The sequence below is a fragment of the Tupaia chinensis genome, unplaced genomic scaffold (assembly GCF_000334495.1).
Source record: "Tupaia chinensis unplaced genomic scaffold, TupChi_1.0 Scaffold000426_1, whole genome shotgun sequence".
Classification (NCBI taxonomy): Eukaryota; Metazoa; Chordata; class Mammalia; order Scandentia; family Tupaiidae; genus Tupaia; species Tupaia belangeri.
The window spans coordinates 2,608,275-2,624,013 of NW_006159931.1; the positions used below are offsets into that span (position 1 = coordinate 2,608,275).

Sequence of the window (15,739 nt, forward strand, 5' to 3'; positions counted from 1 at the left end):
TCTGACGTTCTGTTGTACATTACTGTGAGTATAGTTAATAGTAATGTGTATTTAAAAATAGTTTATGAGGGTCAGTAGGTGGCATGGTTAAGGTGCTGGAGTCCCATATGGCTGACCGTGATTCAAGTCCTAGATCTGGCGGCTTGCTTCCTCCCCTTACCTCTTTTTCTCTCTCTCATGCATGTGCCCATAGCAAATTTAAAAATAATAATAATAATAAATATTTATTTATTTTTTTTCACATACCAGTCATCTTTTATTGGATGTGAATTCTCGACTGGGATATGAAAGTACTCAACAAGATCCTTTGGAGGGGTGCCAAGCCAAGGAGGTGAAGGTCTGGTTCGGTGTCTGACCTCCATGCTGGCCCTCTTCAGTGGTATTTACGTCGCCGCTCGTGTTTGAGTTCCTTATAGGAAAGGCAGTAGCTGAAGAGTACATAAGCGGCCAGCACCACAGAAACCCCAGCAACACCCCCTTTCTTCACGTTGCCGTACTTGTAATACCAGTAGTAACCTCTCTGAAATGCTCCAGCAATGCCTTTAGGAGTAAAATCCTGCATCAGTATCCAGCTTGTCAGTATCTAGCTTGGCAGCTCCCCGAGTTTGACATCCACGAGTTTCTTTTCCCTTACTGGTACGACTGACACCATCTTGGAGTCCTGGTGTCCGCTATAATAAATAATTCTTAAAAGAAAGTTAAAAGAGAATCTTGAATGTTTCCACAACAAAGAAATAATGAACATTTAAGGTGATGGATATGCTAATTAGCCTGATTTGATCATTCCACAAAATATGCATATATTGAAACATCACAGTGTACTCCATAAATATTTGTGGATTTAAAATAGAAAAAGATGGGTTAGCCTCATAGCCTAGTGGTTAAGGGAACCAGATCCTATGTGACTGACCACAGCTTGAATACCAGTCTTTGCAGCTTGAAAACATGCTGGGACATGTGTGTATGCATGACCCAAATCCCAACACAATGGAGGAATGGAGAAGGGATTGCAGCATGATCATGTCCCATTGGGAGTGCTTTCTCCCTCTCTCACTCTGTCTCTTCATCTTTCTTTGGCAAATGCACAGACACTCTGGCAATTAAAAATAAAATGAAGGGCCAGCAGGTGGCGTGGTTGTTTAGGCACTGGATTTCCACATGGCTAACTGTGGTTCAAGTCCCAGATCTGGCAGTTTGCCTCATCACTTTCCCTATATCTCTCTTTCTCTCTCTCTGGTGAGTTCATGTGCTGTATAGCACATTAAAAATAATAATGATGGGACCAGCAGTTGGCTATGTCTCCAGACTCCCGTGTGGTTGACCGTGGTTTGAGTCCCGGACTCAGTGGCTTAAACTCATGCCGGGCACGTGTGTGTGTATGCCCAAGATCCTGAGAGGAGAATGGAGAAGAAGGGATTGCAGCATGGCCATCCCCCCTGGGGGGTGATTTCTCGCTTTCTGTCCCTCTGTCTCTCTCTGTCTTTCTGGCGAGTGCATGTGCCCTATAGCAAAAACCTCTCCAAAAAAAAAAAAAAAAAACAGTAACAATAATGATAATACATTTTTCAAAATAAAATTAAACTAAAAACGTTTATGCATCATATATAATATACATTTTATTTTCATGCATTATACCTACATCTTAATTATAAACTTTTTATCATTATATATACATACATGCATTCACATAGCTTCTACAGTTTACCCTTTTTTTTTTTTTTTAAATTTTATTTATTTTAATTTGACCAGAGACCTACTATTGTTCTTTCTAGAACTCCACTGATAAAAAGCTGGCTCCACTTGGTATAAATGTTTAGGGGCTTAGGGCTCTTCCTGATGCAGTGCAGAACCATTGATGGCAATATGCACCTTTAGCTAGCTCTGCACAAGGACCCTGGGTGAAGTGGAGTTGTCCCCTGCTACCCTCTTTCTTTTGCCAGAAGCTTGGTTGCCATGGTAATGGGACATTGGGGAACACATTGAGAATGCATTGCAACATGAAAACTTTAAGATCTGTGTGGATGTTTGGCATGTCTCTGAGTCCACCTTGTTCTGGGACTTGCTTGACTCTGGCCACAGAGTGGGTGCAAGGGGGACAGTAAGTAACAGCTCTCATTGTGATTGGCCAGGTGGATTTGGGGTTCCTTTATGTTGCTCCCTTGGCACCTAAACACAAGCATGGGTCCTAGCAGCTAAGTTGGCTGCACTAGAATTCCCTTTCTATTTTGATCTTCACTCTAGTCTCTCTTCCAGTTCCTCCTTGCTCTTCTCCTGGACTTATTTTTAGATTGCTATTCCCTCCTTGATGTGTCTGGAAGTTATCTGTCTGCCTTGCCTGAAAAAATGTCTGTGAATTTGTTTTTGTTTCTCTTCCTGTGGGCGTGTATCTGCTTGTTCACAGTTTGCCATTGTCCCTATCCCACCCCTCTTGGTAGCATAAGGCTGTTAGTTCTCGGTGGAGAGCCAACAGGCAGCTAAACTGGCTGCTGGTCGGTGACAGCAGCAAGTTTGGTGTCCCAGGCACTGCTTGGATGGCGGGAGTAGTTCTGAAGGTGCCAAGACACCAGGCCAGCACGAGGCCAGCCCAGTGCCCCAGTTGCTTTAATGTCCATCCTGGCTCAGCTTTTCAATTAATTATGAGAGGAAATGTGGGTTGAGAATCTTTTAGGTGGGCTGATTTGGCACTAGTGTCTATATTGGTCCCTCCTGTCCTCTTGTGGGGAGCTTCAAACAGGAGGATTGCTGCTCGCTTGTTGCCATCATCATCATCATTAGTGGGAGCAGCAAGAGTCCTTCACTGAGCACCTCCTGTGTACCAGGCACTGTCCTGGATGTCCTCGAGGTTGCAAATATGATCTCTGCTCTCAGGGGGAAAAGAATTTAGTATGAAAATTAATGTGCAAAAACAACTGCAGGACCAGCCCTAGTGTAGTGGTTAAGCCCGGTATAGAGGAAGCTAGATCTCACATGGCTGACCATGGTTCAAATCCCGGCCCCAATGACTTGAGAAACGTGCCAGATGCGTGTGCGTAGGAACCTGAAGGGGAAGGAGGAATGGAGGAAAGAGGATTGTGGTCTGAGAAGGCTCAGTGGGAGGGCTCTCTCTATCTCTACTATGTGCATATGCCCTCTGGCATTAAAAAAATGCAATATGTGGTAACTTGGGATGCATTACAGACAAGATACAAATCATGTACTACAGGGAAGATTATTCTGTCTGGGGAAGGAGAGAAACTCACTTATTCAAATACTGAGCCCCTCTGTAGGGATTCCTTGGCATTTACAGGAGGAAAGTCAACTGAGGAAAAGAAGTAAAGGAAACAAACAGGAGAACAAATAAACAAACAGGGTAACTCAGTCCAGACCATACTCTGTATAGTGGAGGAAAAAACATAATGGAGAAGAAGTGATTGGGGAGGTCAATTTGAGGTCAGGCCAGGCCTCACATGAAAATGAAGCAGCCTGAGGTAAATAGGGGAACAGGAAGGATTTGATTAGGCAGAGATCGGGCATGTGCCTTCCATACTAAGGGAGCTTGAATAAGAGGACAGAGAGCTATGATTTGGCCTTTCTTCAAGAAACATTGATCCATTGGTAAGGCCAAATGGGAGGGGAAGAGTCACAGATGTCAAAACCCAGGTAATCTCAGCAAACATTTATTGAGCACTTAGTAGAAACCAGGTGTTAACTCATCAAAAGCTCTCTTACATACCCATTAGGATGGCTATTATAGGAGGAAGGAAGGCAGGGAGGAAAAGAGTAAGGAAGAAGGGAAGAAAAGTGAGGAAGAAGGGAAGAAAATAGTTTGCCAGTAAGAGAGTGAATGAATAGGAATCTTTACACACTGTTGGTGGACGTGTAACATGGTGCCACTACTATGGAAAATGGAATGGTGGTTCCTCAAAAAATTAAACATATAATTACCACACGATCCAGCAATTCCACTTCCAAGTACATACTCCAAAGAACTGAAAACAGAGAGGTTTGCACACTCAGGCTCATAGCAGAATGATTCACAATAGCTAAAAGGTGAAAGTGACCCCAATATCTATTGACCCATAAATGGATAAACAGAAGGGGTACATACCTAAATACAATGGAATATTATTTGGCTTTAAAAAGAATGCACTTTCTGACATACTACAATATGAATGAACCTTGAAGACATTATGTTAAATGAAAAAAGTCAGTGACCAAAAAACAGATCCTGCATGATTCCACTTATAAAAGGTACCTAGAGTAGTCAAATTCATAGAAACAGAAAGTAGAAAGGTGATTGCCAGCCGCTAGAAGGGAGCAATGGAGAATTTTGTTCCATGAAATTTCACTTTTTCAAGATGAAAAGAGTTCTGGAGATGGCCGGTGGTGTGATCACACAACCATGGGATGCACTTAATACCATTGAACTGTACAGTTGAAAGTGGTTTAGATGACAACTATTATGTGTATTTTACCACAATTATAAAAGTCAGACCTCTCACTAATTCTATGAAATGCGTACTACTCCTATTCCCCTTTATCAGCCTGGGAAACTAAGGCATAAAGCAGTGAGGAGGCTTCCTTAAGAGTCACAGGGATAGGTGACAGCTGTCCATCTGTGTGTATCTGAATCTTAGGAGGCTGTTTCTCTGTCAGATGTCCATACAGCCCATCCTCAACTTCCTTCAGGGCCATGCTCAAATGTCCGCACATCATCTTTCCATCTTCCCTTTTCGTTCTGCACAAAATAGCAGCCTGCTCTCTAGCACCTTCCCCATCCCTGTTACCCTGCTTTAGCTTTCATTCTTGGTACTTCTTATAACTTGACTTGTATGTACTTATTTGGCCCAATTGTTGTCCTCTGTCTCCTGACATGTGCTTCGTGCTGACAGGGAGTCTGACTTTTGTTGGCCATGATATCTGTGTGCCAGTCTTTTCACAGCAGGTGCTCAGTGACTGCTCACTGAATGAACCAGACATGCACTGGAGCTCAGCCTTGGTGGTGCAGACGGTAATGTACTGAACTACAGTTCCGGAAGCCGCATGGCCAGCTGCAAGTTCAGGTCTCACTTGACCTGAAAACATGCTGGGTGGGTGTGTCCAAGATCCTGAGGAGCTAGGAAGGGGTCACAGGAATGAGACTCTGTTAAGGATGTCTGTCTCTTTAGAATAAAGTAAATAAAAATTTTAAAATAACAAAACAAAACACCTAACATGTATCTCTGTGTGCCAGATGCTAGAAATGTTAGTATATGAATGAAGTCCAGCCTTTGGCTCCAGGGCTTCTGATCTGATGGGGAGATGGATGCACAAGCTAACAGTTAACCCTGTGTGCTGAGAGTCTGGGCAGGGGTAAACACCAAGTAGGAACACACAGCCTAGCCTTGGAGGGGCTAGGAGGGCTTCCTGGAGCTTAGTTCTCAGGAGTGAGTTGGGGATGTCCAGGTGAAGAAGAGGAAGCAGGGCTTTTTAGGTAGAGGAAACAGCATTTCTAAAGGCTTGGAGCTCTGAAAGGGCATCAACCTGTAGGAAGACCGGGCTACTGTATGGGAGGGAAAGCAAGGTTTTGAGTCCTAAGAGGCCAGGGTAGATCTTGAAGGGCCTTGTTTGCCTGATAACGGGCCCTAGAAAGCTTTGAGAACTGGGTTATTTTTTTTTTTTAACTTCATTTTAAAATTTTGCTATAGGGTGTGCGTGCTTACTAGAGAGAGAGAAAGTGAGAAAGCACCTCTCAGGAGAGATGTTCACACCATAATCCCTCCTCCTCCATTCTCCTTTTGAAATTGTGGGCATGTATGCACGCACTCCCACTGTGTTTTCCAAGTCACCAGGTCCAGGACTTGAACTGTGTGGTCCAATATGTGGCATCTTGCTGCCCCTACCACCGTGCCACCAACTGGCCCCTGGAGAGCTGTTTAAAAAAAAATCTTTCCCTGTTTCTTATGTATACAGGGGTGCTGTGGTTCACATTAAACCTACTCCCAGTTCACACCTGCAATTTCATCAGCTATATTTGAAATCACCATAAATACAAACCTCACTGGGAAAAAGATGGAGACTAACATTTATTGAGCAACTCTCCCTTGATGTCTGAAACTTATTTTGCATTAGCAGTGGCATTCCTACAACTTGAATAGTGAGTAGGTGAGTATAGTTAAGATGGCCACTTTAGAAGCTGGAACACAAGCTCAGCAGGATGAAGTCATTGCTCATAATTCACACAGGATTTGAACTCAAGTTCACCTATTCCACAGTCTGGGTGTGCTTGCAGTGAGGAAGACAGGCCTGCCTGTTCTTGCTCTTCCTGACTCCTGTGAGCACCCTGAGTAGCTTATGTCATTCAGTTCACCTTAACCTGCAGAACAGTGACAGTGGAACTTTGAGTGTTGGGTGCAGACAGCAAGATGACTACAACCCCAGTTCTTTTAAAAGCTTCTCAGAAGATTGTAAACCATGGCTAACAGTCTTGCTTTCACCAACTGCCAGGCAACAAAGAAGACACCTGGGTTGTGCTAATAAAATGAGAAACTCAGCACCCATCTTGCAGCCTGGGAATGAATTATTTTGGGGGAGGGAGGGTACTTGTGTGTTCCTTCTTTGCCAAGGCTTGGCCAGGGAAGGGCTGCATCATGCTTATGGCACACATGGTAGAGCTGTGAGGACATGGGTGTGACTATGGTCTCTGACTTGGAATAGGGATGGTGGATGTAAAAAGGATTTAGATACAGTGAAAATCCCCCGCTAAGGTAGGACAGGAAGCTGGGGATGGGCAGTTAAACCCAGAAGTAAATGGAAACATTAACTTGTCTTGATGTCTGACAAAGCTATGTAAATACCCACCTTCATTGTTTACTGCTCTTGGTTATTGGTGCTCACTTGGTAATTGTGCATTTCCTCAGAGGGAAATTCATAGCTTACCCTACAGAGAAGGAAGGCACGCTCAGTTTCTGTGTCTGCATGAGATATTATTACGTTTCTAGGGAGTGTTGATGCCCTGTGACTGGGGGGGTGGGGCACCACACAGAGTTCTGCCTTCCAGGAGTAGGGAAGGGAACCACATCCTGGTGTTCATGGGAATGGTCAGTTTGAGAAGGGAACAGGGTACCCGGTGACCTAGGATCCACCCCTCTGAACTACATCACTTATTTATTAATATCATTCTTCCAAACAGTATGTGTTGGCTTTGGTTGTAAAGCTGGAAAAGAGACTCCCTTTATCAATTGGAAAAGAGCTTTTTCCTGACCTTCTCATAACTACTGCTGGCTCAGTGCCTAACACTTCCCATGATGTCCCCTGGACTCCCCAGTTGTTGACACTCTTCCCTCAACTCTCTACCTCCTCACCAAGTGGATAAGAAGGAATATCAAGGCTGGTTTCCCAGCCTCTGGCTTGAGTACCTTCTTTCTTCTGCAGCTCTTTAGAGAGGAGGGGGCTTCTTTCTTTGCCTCTTAAAACACAGCTCAGGGCAGGTGATATTCTCCATGCTTCCCACCGGGGTTATGGGTGTCATTGGGGCCCTTCCCCTCTTCTTTATACCATTTCCCCATATTCTTGTGGTCTTTGCCATTGCTGACCTCCTGGTCACCCAACATGCACCCACAGGCACTGTGGATACCTGGCTTACTGTTTCCTTCTTTGGTCCAGGTTTGTTGAATGAATGATGAAGTACCTGTTATAGGTAACAGTAGACAGTATGGGGATATAAAAATGATTAGGGAATAGTTTCTTCTCACAAAGTTCCTACAGCCTATTGGGAAAATCAGTATGTTGATTTGAATTTTAAAATATCATTAAAAATGTTTACATTTATTAACTAGAGTAAAGGTGGCTAAGGAAGAGGATGGAGTTGAACTGCTCCATGTCACTCAGTGTAGGAATAAGAGTAGGCTTTAGAAAGACTCCCTTATCTCTCTCTCTTTTTTTTTTTAACCCTAAGAGGATGGGATAAGTTCATCAATCAAGGACAAACTTCAGAGAGGAGAAGGAAGACTGGAAGGTGATGAGTGATAAAATAGTGCTCTCCAAGGCTGATCCCCATGGGAAGGTTCCAGGTGCACATCTAGAGACTCCCTGAGCATGCTGGGCAGGTGCTGCCCCTGATCCATGACTGGCCTGGCTGGAGGTTGATGGTGGTGCCAAGACCTTGTTGGGGGTGCTGTCTCTCCGTCTATCTCTTTCTCTCTGTGTCTCTTGCTAATGGAAGAAACAAACTTACTATTTTTTAAGGAAAAAGAGAACCTCTTAGCATTGTCTTAAACTAAAATATACCCCTCAAATTTCTTAAACAATTTTGGCTCCTTCATGCAGAAAGGCTTAGATGGGAGGAAAAGGAGCCAGACTCATGTGTGACCCAGTTTGTCTACTGGGCTGACTAATTGGAAAGCCTCTAGAGCATTTCAAATGGTCTGTGGCCTGAAGGTGTCCCTAGTAGGCTTGTTGGTTCTGGGCAGTGACTAGTCTGTGTTACCAAACCCCTTGGGCCACCTCATCTTATCTGCCAAATATTAACAAGGATCCACTATACCCCAGAGACACTGCCTGGGCTCCAGGACGCAGGAAAGTAAGACATGTCCTCTGCCCTCAGTAAAAGCGTCTTATTCTTTGTCTTCACTCCATCTTGCCTTCTGCTTCTTTTGTTATGGGCCAACTACTATTATTTTAACTTAAAATATGAACCACCATTCCTTCTGGAAGTTTTAAAATATTTTAATTAAATTTGAAAAATGTTTTCCACACTAATATAAAGTACATAGCCCACGAAGCCAAAGAGAGTGGCCCCATTTTTCTCCCATTATTAATAGAGGGAATTTAATAACAGGAATGATTCTATAAATGATGGGAGATCTAAGAAGCCTAATGGGATTAACAGCAGCAGATGCTGCTCTCACCCCTAGTCCAAAGAGACAAATGCGGAAACAGTCTGTGGATCTCAAGAGCTGGGTTAGCAGCAGCATAAGTTGGTGGTTGCTAGATTCAAGGCAGAGAGAGATGTTGCCCAACACAGAGGCAGGGGGAGAAAGGGCTTTCTTTTTCAATGGCTTCTATCCCCGCCTTCTGCCAAAGTCTTCAACTGACTAAATCAGTGTTTCTCAACCATTTCTCTTTCTCACTCTCTCTTTAAAAAAATTTTTTTTCAGAAGGTTTGTACTCTTAAAAGAGAAGGGGAGGGGAGAGAGAAAGAGAGAGAGAGAGAGAACCCCTTCAATGGAGCATGGTCACTCTGCAATCCTCTCTCCTTTGTTTCTCTCTTTTATTGGGATTTGGGGCATGCACACACATGCACCCAGCATGTTTTTCAAGTGGTCAATACTGAGATTTGAACAGTGGATGGCCATGTGGAATCTAGTTTCCTTAACACTAGACTACAGGGACAGTCCTCAACCGCTTTTCTCTAAAGAGCCAGATGAAAGGGGAACAGGCAGATGAGGAAATGGCAATCGTGGTGGGAGTCTAGGACATTCCAGGAAACAGAACCAGCATGTGCCATGGCATCTTTGTACCCTAGCCCAACACCATTCTGTATATGGAAATGTGGATAGTCGTTGAATGATCAAACACAAATTTGATTAGATTTGAAGTCACACACACACACACACATACACACCCAGGGTTAGAGCTCCTCAGCTCCTCAAGTTGTTCTGCATTTGATGATGCTGGAGTGGGCTGTATGTGAGCTTGGATAGCCCAGGGTGATTTGGGGTTGACTGTGGATCTGGGGCAGGAAGGACTTGGTTGTATTTCCTTAGCTGAACATTAATTGACATTTGAATGTCGGAAACAAAACTCCTGCAAAAGCAGGCCCAGGTATTTCATGAAGTCTGGGTGGGGTGGAGTTTGTTGGGTGGGGTATTGCAGAGTTGTCGTCTGACAGTCCCAGGAGGGGACATGAGTGTAGATCACAAGTAGTTGCTCTCATCTTGGCTCTTAATGAGTCTCTAAACTGGCTTCTCTTCCACCTTGCCTTGGGACCAGCTTGCCTATTTCCTAAGGGGCTTTCCCTCTCAGCCTCTCTCCCTATTCTTTTTTAATTTAATCATCCCAGCAAGCCCATGAAATGAGCAACAGACAAGAAGACTTGGTGTGGGAGAGATGACGTGGCTGCCTCTGGTCACTCAGCTACTGAGTGGCAGAGCTGGATTTCAAGTCTTGACCTTTTTCTTTCCAGAGTTTATTCTCTTATCTCTGTTTCCACTGACTTGGCTCAGCTTATTCTGATGGCTCCTATTTCTGTTCAAGAAAAAAGGAAAAAAGAAGGAGAAGAAAAGACATAAATATAGGGGCTCAGAAATAGGTCTTGTACAATTATGGAACATAATGTATTTCATTTTTATTTATATTTATTTACTGAATAGTTGCTTATTTGTGCTTTCTAATTTGACCAGAGAGAGACAGAGGGTGAGAGTGAGAGAGAGAGGAAGTGAGAAAGCAAGCCACCAGATTCAGGACTCGAACCCTGGTCAGCCATGTGGGAGTGTCCAGCGCCTTAACCACCATGCCACCTGCTGGTCCCCTGGCTTCAATATTTAACAGTTGGAGCACTTCAGACAAGTTGCCTGGTCTCTTTCAGTCTCTGTTTCTTTAACTGTGTGATGGGAAAATAGCCCTCTTTGGATTGTTATGGAATTAAATGGGATGATGTCTGCACAGGGCACATAACAAGTCCTCATTAAAACTGGCTATTATTATTATCAATGATGCAAAACACAGACGTGGAGAAAATTTTGCCAAGTAACCTAGCCAAACTCTGGAAAGGATTACTAAGCAGATGGTTTGTGGCACTTAGAAAGGAAAGTGGTAATTACCTAGCAGTAGGGCCGCTTGGTTTATTAATAGAATCGATAATAAACTTGCTGTGGCTAAGCATGGAAAGAAGTATGGCCTCATTTAACATGTGAAATGTACATTCTAGGAATACAGAATTTAGAGGCATTTATACCCATTTCGAAAAGTAATGGCAGTGGACTTTGGGTACAATAATGTGTCATTAATTATGACAGATGCACAACTCCGTGTGGGATGTTGCTGATGGAGGCAGCTAGCTGTGTAGGGGAAGGGAGGATACAGGAAATCGCTACACTTCCTGCTCAGTGTTGCTGTGGACCTTCAGCTGCTGTGAAGAAATAAAGTCTATTATAAAACTGGAAAATATTTTTTCCAGATTCTTTATTTAAAATTGGAAAATCTTAATGAGTTTTTCACTATAATGAAGAAGAAACATAACTTTGCCAAGCAGTCCACACCATGGAGCCTACAGCTTTGTTCACCAGGCCCTTGGCCCCAGCAACCCCCCAGTCTTCCCTCCCCTTAACCTTAGAGGGAATATACATTAGTTCTGGGACTCAGAAGTTCTTGGGTCTAACTTTGTGCACGGGCAGGAAGTCTGCCCATTGTGGGGCCCCTTTAAAAGAACTGTCATACATTTTCTTGTAATAAAGATGTGATGGGGACCAGCAGTTGGTGTAATGGCTATGTGGCTGGACTCGCATGTAGTCAACTGCAGTTCGAGTCCTGGACCCGGGGACTTAAACTCACAGCGGGCGCATGTATGTGTGTGCATTACCAAGATCCCAAGAGGAGAATGGAGGAGAAGGGATTGCGGTGTGGTGATTTCTTGCTTTCTGTCTCTTTGTCTCTCTCTCTGTCTGTCTGGTGAGCACACACGCCCTATAGCAAAAAGAAAAAAAAAAAGATGTGATGGATGTCTCATTTCATGGCCTGATTAGGGGGGGGGGGCAAGAGAAATGAGAAACATCTGTAACATCTATTTTCTTAGTCTTCTTATAGAGTCAGAATAATCATGAAGATGTATGTCTTCAATGGGAAGACAATACTGAATTTTAGTCCAGAACATCCAACCACCTTATGGCCGAAGTCTTATTGACCCCCCCACCTTCCCTGTCTCCACATCTTCTCTTTACTTAGAATGTGGTAAGGACACTAACAGGGGCTGTGTGGAGGATGGCATCTGGAAGGTTGGTTGGGGCCATGCTTGGGTGGGCCTTGGGTGTCAGAGTGAGGAGTTTCTCCTTAACTCCTTATATAAGGAGAAGAGAGATTTCCTGAATGGGAGGCAGCATATATTTTGGTGGAAGGAATGTGGGATTGCGCTAGCTGTGTGGTTTTTGGACTTACACCGGACTCCGTGTAGAGTGACTGTGGAGAATGATCGGCTCAAGGCCGTTGGGAAGGCCTTAGTGCTGGAGTCCTGTGCCCTGTGAATCACAGGACTGTGGCTCCCGTCCACCAGCATTCCCCTTTGGAAAGATGATCTGAGTGAAGGGATAGAGACTGAGTTGGCAGCCACACAGGGGGACGGGAATGACTTCCTGGGAGGTCATTGCCGTAGTTATGTAAGAGGACTGCTGAGTAGGGTGGGGTGGGGGGCAGGAGTGATGTCACAGTGCAGAGAGAATTCATGGAATGGAAGAATGCAGCACAGCCCCTGCTGGTTTTGAGGTGCAGAAGAGTGTTATCAACTACAGCAGCTGAGGCACGGGACAGAAAGGACTAGCAGGTCCGAAGGCAAGGATGACACAAACACTTGGGGCTGCATTGAGTTGAAGGAGCATTGAGACATCAGGAAGATGGACGAAGAGGGAGAGCTTGAGGAGTAACTGGTGCAGAGGGAGGAGGTGGTGATGGCTGGAGTGGAGGGCTGGGCACGATCCTGGAGGAGAAGGGCAGACTCTCAGTGCGAGACCAGGGCCTTTAAGTACAGTGTTGAGCCCATGGACTTTGCAGTCAGGCTCCCTGGCCTGAATTCATTTACTGCTCAAAGGGAATGACCTTGAATATGTTACCTAATTCCTCTGCGCCTCCGTTTTCTTCTCTGTAAAAATCAGGATTAAGGGGCCAGCTAGGTGGTATGGTGCTTGAGGCGCTGGGTCCGACGTGGCCAACTTTGCTGTTTAAGTCCTAGACAAAGTGGCTTGAAAACATGCCAGGCACGTGTGGGAGCATGCCCCAAATCCCAAGAGATGAATGGAGAAGAGACTTCAGGGTGGTCATCCCTCCTGAAGGGATTTCTCACTCGCTTGCTCTCTCTCAGGAAAGCACACATACCCTATAGCAAATTTTTAAAAAGTCATTATTAAAAATATGAATCTATGGTTCGGTAGATGCTATGATGGATAAAGTGCTGGACCCCATGTGGCCAACTCTGCTGTTTGGGTCCTGGGTCCAGTGGCTTGAGAAACACACCACACATGTATGTGTATGAATGCCCAAAATCCCGAAAAGAGAATGGAAGAGAAGGGATTGCAGTGTGACCAGACCGCTGGAGAGGTGATTTCTCACTTTCTCTCTCTCCATCTCTCTGTCTCCTCTGGCAAGTGCATGTGCCCGATGGCAAAAATCTAATACTCTATTTCATTGAGTTGATTTGGAGAGTAATGAAGTACGAAGTTCTGAGAATCATGCCTGGGACAGTAAGCACTCAATAACTCTTCTTAGAATCGGAAGGCGAATCACAAGAGTTTGTCTATTTGGGGGGCTCACGATGGCAGCTTTCTTCACATTCTTTATTTATTTATTGGGCTTGCTATTACTGCATGTGTTCTTTACAACGGAACATAAACAGAGGCTTCTGTGGCATCTAGAAGATAAGTTAGTATTCAAGTGCTCCAAGGCTCCTTTATGTTCGTATAATGAAAGACAGCCATTCATTGAAGATCTCTGGCATTAATTACAGGTTTCAGGACTTGAAAGTGTTGCCCCAATCAGAGTTCCTGCTTTGAAATACAAGATCTGTGAAACTGAGGCATGCCCTAGAAATGCAAATGCCTCACACATTTTCATTACCAGTGACTCTGGCTTTAATCAAGATCCATTTCCTCATAAGAAAACAAGCAAACAACTGGTTTTGTCTGTGGTCAGATAACCAGTCATGACTAATGAATTTGGGCATAGCTTTTCCTTTCTGTGGATGCCTCTGACTGGAGCTCTGATCTTTCTTAATGGTGGAAGAAAAGAATATGCATGTGCATATTAAAACCACATTTGGACACCAGCAAATGGCTGAGCCTCTGGCAGCCTGCCCTCTTCCCTCGTTGCTTTAATGGTAATGCAACTTGAAAGTGTTTTAATACCTACTAACTATTTATAAGTTAATACTAATTTTTTTTTAATTTTGATAAATAATATTCTAGAAACAGGCATTCAAGTGAATAGTCTATTCACAAGAGCCACTTTGGCATCCTTAGGGACATGCCAAACATTTTGAGACATCCTTTTGGGAACTGCCTTCCAGGTTTTCTTAGCACATTTTTTCAGGTATTCTTCTTGGTGAGAAGATCTTTTCCTTTGAAGGGGATATAAGTTTTTGAAAAGATGTGAAAGGCTTTTAGATTTTATTGAGGTAATGCCATTTTGTTCAAAAACAAGGCATTGCTAAAATAACAAGGCTATTTTTCTTGCCAAATCAGTAACTGACTTAGAAGACAATATTAAGGGAAGAATTCTAAAGCACACTTTTGAAGGTGACATTAATCTTTCCCAGAAATGACAAAGAGCCCTCTATGTAGGTGACCGACTTGTTCTGGTTTGCCTGGGCCTTCTATTTTATCACGGAAAGCCCTGTATCCGACAACTTCTGTCCTGCGCAAACTGGGAGAGTTGGTTGTCCCTCCTCTTATGAGACAGTTGTACATATCTCTCCAGTTGACAAGACGGTGACCTTTCTCCTAACACAATAAGAGTTATGCATCCCACTTTGCTCCTCCTGTGTCAAAGAACATTACTACAGAAAAACAACTCATGTCAGAGTTTGCTTGTGTGTTGGTTCATTTTTAGGACACGTTTGGTTGAGCCATTAGAGTGCCTTTCAACTTCTTCTTGTTACTTGGAGCAATGTTTGGAATTCTTTTGTAATTTGCAGTTTTTATTTCTTTATGACGCTTTTGCTTAACCTAAGCCAGTATGTGTGATCCAACAAGTGGGGCAGGATTTCTACCCTGAGCTCTGCCATTTATTTAGCCATGGATCTTAGCCTGTCTGACCGTTAGCTGACAAGGAAGAAAAGTACTTATTATTTTACGAGGTTACTGTGGCCATGAAAAGAGATAATGGGGTCCATCTGGGGTGATGCAGGACATGGTGTGCAGAGCTATGGTGCTGGAGGCCACATGGCGACTGTGACTAGAATCCTGGGCCTAGGCAACCTGAAATACACTGAACACGCCCAACCCAGGATCTAATGAGCTGGAGGACTGGAGGAAGGAGATCGTGGCACGATCAGACCTTCTCGAGGGTACTTCTTATTCTTTTCTCTCTCTTTCATGAGCATGCATGTTCTTTGTCATGAATGAGGACAACAGGATAAAAAGAGAGCAACATAAAACAAAAAAGAGGTAATGTACACAAGTTGCAGAGGTATTACTAACTTTAGTAATGAATCGATGCAGTAACAATTTGTCGAATACCTGCTATATCCAAGACCTCCCGGAAAGTTATAATCCTGGGGTGGGGGGCAGAAACAGACACACATGCAGATACATAACTGACCACGAAGTGATGTCTTTAGTGCTGTAACTGTTATCTGAACAAAGTAACAAAGGAACAGCCTATTCCATTCGGGGCATTCTGGGAGGCTTCTCAGAAGAGGTGATGTTGAAATCAGATGCTGAAGGATGACAGAGGAAAAGGTGTGAACAGAGACATGGAGATGGGAAGTCTAGGGCCATTTAAGGAGAGTAAATAGGCTAGCGTCACTGTGCATTTGGAGGAAGCAGAGTAGGGCCAGACTTCCAAGGAACTTAAGTGC

General features: G+C 44.0%; 1 long non-coding RNA gene and 1 pseudogene across 1 annotated transcript in view; one reads left to right on the plus strand and one right to left on the minus strand.

Annotated features, from left to right (window-relative positions):
• Positions 1-349: 349 nt before the first annotated feature.
• On the minus strand, positions 350-652 carry LOC102469756 (ATP synthase subunit f, mitochondrial pseudogene; annotated as a pseudogene).
• An 11,741-nt stretch (positions 653-12,393) lies between these two features.
• The window catches only part of LOC102470185 (uncharacterized), a 66,550-nt gene continuing 63,204 nt past the window's right edge, over positions 12,394-15,739 (plus strand). Inside the window, exon 1 of the long non-coding RNA XR_001370823.1 lies at positions 12,394-12,493. This is a non-coding gene — a long non-coding RNA (uncharacterized LOC102470185). The remainder of the gene's footprint in view (positions 12,494-15,739) is intronic.